The 6,000-nt window shown below is 41.9% G+C and overlaps 1 protein-coding gene across 1 annotated transcript in view; it reads right to left on the bottom strand.

The window, feature by feature from the left end:
* Nucleotides 1–6,000, bottom strand: part of BMP5 (bone morphogenetic protein 5) — a 123,502-nt gene that overhangs the window by 58,548 nt on the left and 58,954 nt on the right. The gene's annotated exons all lie outside the window — the stretch shown is intronic.

Below are 6,000 nucleotides of genomic sequence, written 5' to 3' on the forward strand. Positions count from 1 at the left end.
TATGACATTTTAGAGGTCAAGTAAATAAAACAAATTCATTTTCAGAATAAAGGCCATTTCTAAAATGTCTTCCCCGGAAGAGTTTTTCTTCTGCTTTTAGCAAATGAATTTTTTTAATGCAACTTCATTAGTATTTATGGATCGTTTAATTCAACCTCTCTGCCTGTGGTACAGCATAAAGCCTTCCAAAGACTTCTGTCTGTTCTTACTCAGAATTGACAGAACATACAGAGGGTGCCAAAAAAATGTATACACATTTTAAGAAAGGAAAACTGTATTAAAATTGTAATCCTCAATATATACCAATAACAAAAGATGAATACAAGTCACGTTTGACTTCTGCAATTACAAGAGGTGCTCAAAGTGGTTACCATCAGCGAGCATCCAGACACTTCTGATTACGGCGAACTACTGCTTGGGCAATGCTGACCAAAGTGTCTACTTGTATACATTTTTTTGGCATCCCGGTATTTTCCCCATTCAGCAATCTTCCTATCAAATAAAGTCAGAGAACTTTTCCTCTGGGGAATATTAAGAAATGTTGAAGAATTCAGGCCAGTAGGTGTCCAGTATATTATTAATCTGGCTTTGTAAGATAGTTTATTATTTGATACAGTCTGCATCTATTGGGTGCCAAAAACTTTCTTTAAGAACTATTTATTCAAAGGGCTCATTTTTAGTATATGTGCTGCCGAAGCGAACACAAAGGGCTCATTTTTAGTAATGTAATATCATTTTATGGAATTAAGTTTCTCAGTATCAGGTTTCTCAAAATCTCAGTTATCTAGGATAATATAGGACAGCCCACTGCAAAACACTGTATGCAAAGTGTCTCACAATTATAGCCTATAATAATTTTAAATGTTTCCAGTGACATGTTTCATTGATAAAATTTTGTCATAAGAAGATAAAAAATGTATAAAGTTGTTCAAATAAATTCACGAGGTTCAAAATTTGGGTTAAGACACAAAATATTGAAGTATGATTAGGGGATTTCTGGTAAGATGGTAGAATAGACAGGTGCTGTGCCAACTGCCTCCCAGGATTACACCAAAATTACAAATAATTTATACAACATTCAACCTCAGAAGTCCCCTGAACACTAGATGAACAGAATCTCTAAACAAAGTACTTAAAGAGGAGGCCACATTGAATCTGGTAGGAGAAGCGGAGATGAGAGAGGGAGAACCATGGGAGAGACATCTCAGCAGTGGAGAGCTTCTCCAGTTGTTGAACAGACCCTCTGGCCCCAGACTGAGCTTACCAGCCCAGAGTTACTTTGCCGGGAAGAGGAGTTCCACGATAGCTGGCAGTAGAAATTAATGAGGATTCTCTTTGCTCAACTCAGTGAGGTTGAGGGCGGCTAGAGAACCAGTAGAGCCAGCATATGGACTTGCTAGCTGGTAAGGGCTTGCTGGGTCCCTAGTGGACAGCATGGCTGGATGGGTGGGGCCCAGGAGCCTGTGGAGAAGGACTGAACTGAGCACCTTTGGCATGGGAACTAGAGGTTTTGGGACCATTGTTCCCCTGGTGTGGAGCTTGCACACAAGTGGTGTACAGGAGGGTGCCATTTTTTCAGGGTTGGACCGTCCCACAGAGGATCAGGTCCGGGACCACATTGGTCTGGTGAAATTGGCGCAGGAGTGCGTGTGTGTGCACACAAGCATGCAGCCTTGGATCCCCACTCTCCACACTGCTTGTGCTGTGTAGCCAGGGAAATGTCTGGCAGGTGCACACCAGCTCCAACAGTCTGTTCATTGAGACGCAGGAGTGTCTGAACTGCCTTGGGTCCCTGCTCTCCACACTGCACGTTCAGAGTTGCCAGGTTGGTGATTGGCTTTCGGGCTGCTTGTCCTGATCTGCAAGCAGCTGATTGGGACAGGCTGAGACTGGGAGTTTTCCTGGGAGTGTTGAACCATCAGCTGTGTGCCTGCGTGATTCAGCCAGGGCTTTCCTGGCGAGTTTGTGCAGGCTGGTTGTAGGTGCAGGAAAGCATGCTGCTCTGACTTGGTGGGGGCCACTGACCACATCCTGTGGTGCCTTGGGGGCCTGCCCCGCCCACCTAGAGCTGTGTTGCTGGGGGCACCCTGAGCCTCTGGTGCCTGGTCCCCACCTCTGCTAGCCACAGAGGGTTTTTGCCACAACGGACAGCCTGCAACAACCTGTGAGGATTTTTGGTGGTGAGCACTGTTCCAGAGCACATAGCAGCTAATTGCAGGAAGCTCACTGCAAGCCTGAGAGGGAAGCCAGTGCATGACATGTTGAGCCCTTCCCCCCAACATAGCTGGTGCTGAGTCGCCCAGAGACTATTGCTGAGCAAGTGGTCTGCAGATTAAAGTGGGCGGAGAGCTTTTTTTTTTAATTTCTTTTTTCCTTCTTTTTTCTTCCCCCTTTTTTTCTTTATTATTATTTTTTCTTTTCTTTCTCGTTCATCTTTAAGTTCCTTTTCCTTCTTTTCTTTCATCTGTTTTGTTTTTGTCATTGTTTCTCAGACTTATCTGGATATTGCTTTGGTCACTGTTTTTCTGTCTTGTTCTCCTGTTTTTGTGTTTGTGTCTCTTTTATATACTTTTGTTTCCTCTGTCTGATCATTGCTTATTGAGTTTCTGTGGGTGTGTATTTGGTTTTTTTTTTTGGTGTTGTTGGGTTGCCTTGCTTTGTTTTTGTTTTATGAAGTGGATATGGACCTAGCACTGGTCCAGGAGCTGAGACTACACTGAATTTGTAGAAACTACTGACCACAGCCTTTATGCACCTGTAACACCACCTCACCCACCTACAACTGCATTTCCAGGGGCAATTGGGGTGCCGGGGTAACTAGCCTCACCCCCACAAACTGTGGAAAAGGTTTTTGACAGCAGAAGATGGTCATCAGAGCCCTGGGGTTATCTTTGTGGTGTTCAGTGACCACAAACCTGCACCACAGCAACTCGGGAGCAGCTTTTGTGAATCTGTGAGCACAAGGTGGAGGTTGGCTGTAGTGCCCTTGGAATGCTATACAAGGGGGTCACAGGCCAGGTATTGGTGTAATACCTGAATCTGCATTAACATCTTAAAAACTACCAATCACGTTGCATAACTCACTTGAACTCCAGCCTGCCAAGCTAGTGCCACATCACAGAGGCACCCTCAACACCCGGTCAAATAGCCAGACATGACCCTAAAAAGCCTCTTTCAATAGGTGGACCTTACCAGCATCTGATAGGTGGCAACAGACCTAGGGGGCCCTGGGCCTTTTCCTAAACTGCCTCATGACCAATATAGGGGGAAGCCAGCTTCAGTTTACACAGAGACCATCCCCATATGACCCCAGGTCCAGCGCAGGCAGCAGCCAACTGCATACAGCCTTGAGACACCTACTAGGTAGCTACAGCCCGGGAACAGGCAGGTCTGAAATGGCTCTGAGTGGGAGCCCCGCCCAACAGACACCAGAACCAATATACCCAGAGGCCAGTGTTAGACAAAACCAGAGTTCTACCTGGTTGAACTACAAGTGACACTCTCAAAGGACACTTTCCACAGGCACAAGAACCCAGAGTGGCCAAGCCTTCTCTGAGGGGGTCAACCTCCACACAGCATCTCATACACTGTGAATAGAGCTAATTCTCCCAGATAATCAGTCTGAGGGTCAATCCCACCCTCTGACAAGCCAAAAGCAATTAAAAACCAACTTCAACAGTGATACCTCTGGAACACACAGGACAGGAGAATACAGAGACAGTGCAATCCAAATATAAGGGACACATACTACAAGAGCACCCAGCTACAACTGAGAGGCATAGGTGATCTATGTAATACATAGAAGCAGTCACTGAGTGACAGCCAGAATGAAGAAACAAAGAAACATGTCCCTAGAAAAAGATCAGAAGAAGCCTCTAGAAATGGAACTAAATGAAACAGAGGTATCCAACCTTTCAGAGACAGAGTTTAGAACAGTGATGATAAGAATGTTTAAAGATCTTAGGGAGAACATAAAGAAGGATAGAGAAATCATAAAAAACAACCAGTTAGAACAAAAGAATACAATAACTGAAATGAACAACACACTCAAAGGAATCATCAGTTGATTAGATGAAGCAGAGGATAGATTCAGCAATTTAGAAGACAAAATAGCAGAAAGCACCTAGTTGGAACAACAAAAAGAAAAAAAGAATAAAAAACAATGAAATGAGTTTAAGAGACCTGTGGGACAACATCAAGTGCAACACATTTGTATCATAGGAATAGGAGAAGAGAAGAAGCAAGGGATCAAGAATGTATTTGAAGAAATAATGACTGAAAATTTCCCTACCCTGGTGAAGGAAATCAACATATAAGCCCAGGAAGTGCAGAGAGTTCCAAACAAGCTGAACCCAAACAGGTCCACACCAAGACACATCATAGTAAAAATGGCAAAGGTGAAAGACAAAGACAGGATCCTAAAAGCAGCAAGAGAAAGTTAGCAAGTTACATACAAAGGAACTCCTATAAGACTAACAGCTGACTTTTCTACAGGAACTCTGCAGGTCAGAAGGGAGTGGCAGGAAATATTCAAAGTGATGCAAAATAAAGGCCTACAACCAAGATTGCTCTACCCAGCACGACTATCATTTAAAATTGAAGGCGAGTTAAAGAGCTTCTCAGAAAAGAATAAGCTTAAGGAATTCATTACCACCGAGCCAGCATTGCAGGAAATGTTAAAAAGGCTTTTTTAAATAGAAGGGGAAATGAAGCTAACCAAGGAAGACCAGAAATACAAATAACAAAATGGCAATAAATATGCACCTATCAATAATCACTTTAAATGTGAATGGGCTAAATGTTCCAATCAAAAGACACAGAGTGGATGAGTGGATAAGAAAACAGGACCCATGCATATACTGTTTACAAGAGACTCATCTCAGATCAAAAGACACACAGAGACTCAAAGTAAAGGGATGGAATAAGATATTTCATGCAAATGGAAATGAGAAAAAAGCGGGAGTAGCCATACTTATTTCGAACAAAATAGAGTTTAAAATGAAGACTACAGTAAAAGATAAAAAAGGGCACTACATAGTAATAAAGGGATCGATTCAAAAAGAGGACATAATATTAGTAAACATCTATGAATCCAACATAAGAGCTCCTAATATATAAAAAAGATTTCAACAGACATAAAGACAGAGATCAACAGTAACACTATCATAGTAGGAGACGTCAACACCCCATTGTCACCAATGGACAGATGCTCCAGACAGAAAATCAACATGGAAACAGTGGCCTTAAATAACACTTTAGACCAGCTGGATGTAATTGATATTTCCAGAGCATTTCACCCCAAAGAAACAGAATATACATTCTTCTCAAGTGCACATGGAACATTTTCCAAGATAGACCACATGTTAGGCCACAAAACTAGTCTCAATAAATTTAAGAAGATTGAAATCATATCAAACATCTTCTCTGAGCACAGTGCTATGAAACTAGAAATTAATTATAAGAAAAAATCCGGAAAGCACACAAATACATGGAGGCTGAATAACATGTTACTAAATAGCGAGTGGGTCAAAACTGAGATCAAGAAATCAAAAGCTATCTCGAGACAAATGAAAATGAAAACACAACAACCCATAATCTATGGGATGCAGCAAAAGCAGTCCTAAGAGGGAAATTCACAGCAATGCAGGCCTACCTAAAGAAACAAGAAAAATCTCAAATCAATGAACTATCTTTACACCTAAGGGAACTGGAAAAAGAACAAGGAAACAAGCCCAAAGGGAGTACAAGGAAGGAAATAATAAAGACCAGAGCAGAAATAAATGTAATAGAGACCAGAAAAACAATACAAAAGATCAATGAAACCAAGAGCTGGTGTTTTGAAAAGATAAACAAAATCGACAAACCCTTAGCCAGACTCACTAAGAAAAAGAGAGAGAGGACCCAAATTAATAAAATCAGAAATGAAAGAGGAGAAGTGACAACAGATACCACAGGAATACAGAAAATTTTAAGAAAATACTACGAGCAACTATATGCCAA

Source organism: Hipposideros armiger, unplaced genomic scaffold (assembly GCF_001890085.2).
Source record: "Hipposideros armiger isolate ML-2016 unplaced genomic scaffold, ASM189008v1 scaffold_1046, whole genome shotgun sequence".
In the NCBI taxonomy this organism is placed as follows: Eukaryota; Metazoa; Chordata; class Mammalia; order Chiroptera; family Hipposideridae; genus Hipposideros; species Hipposideros armiger.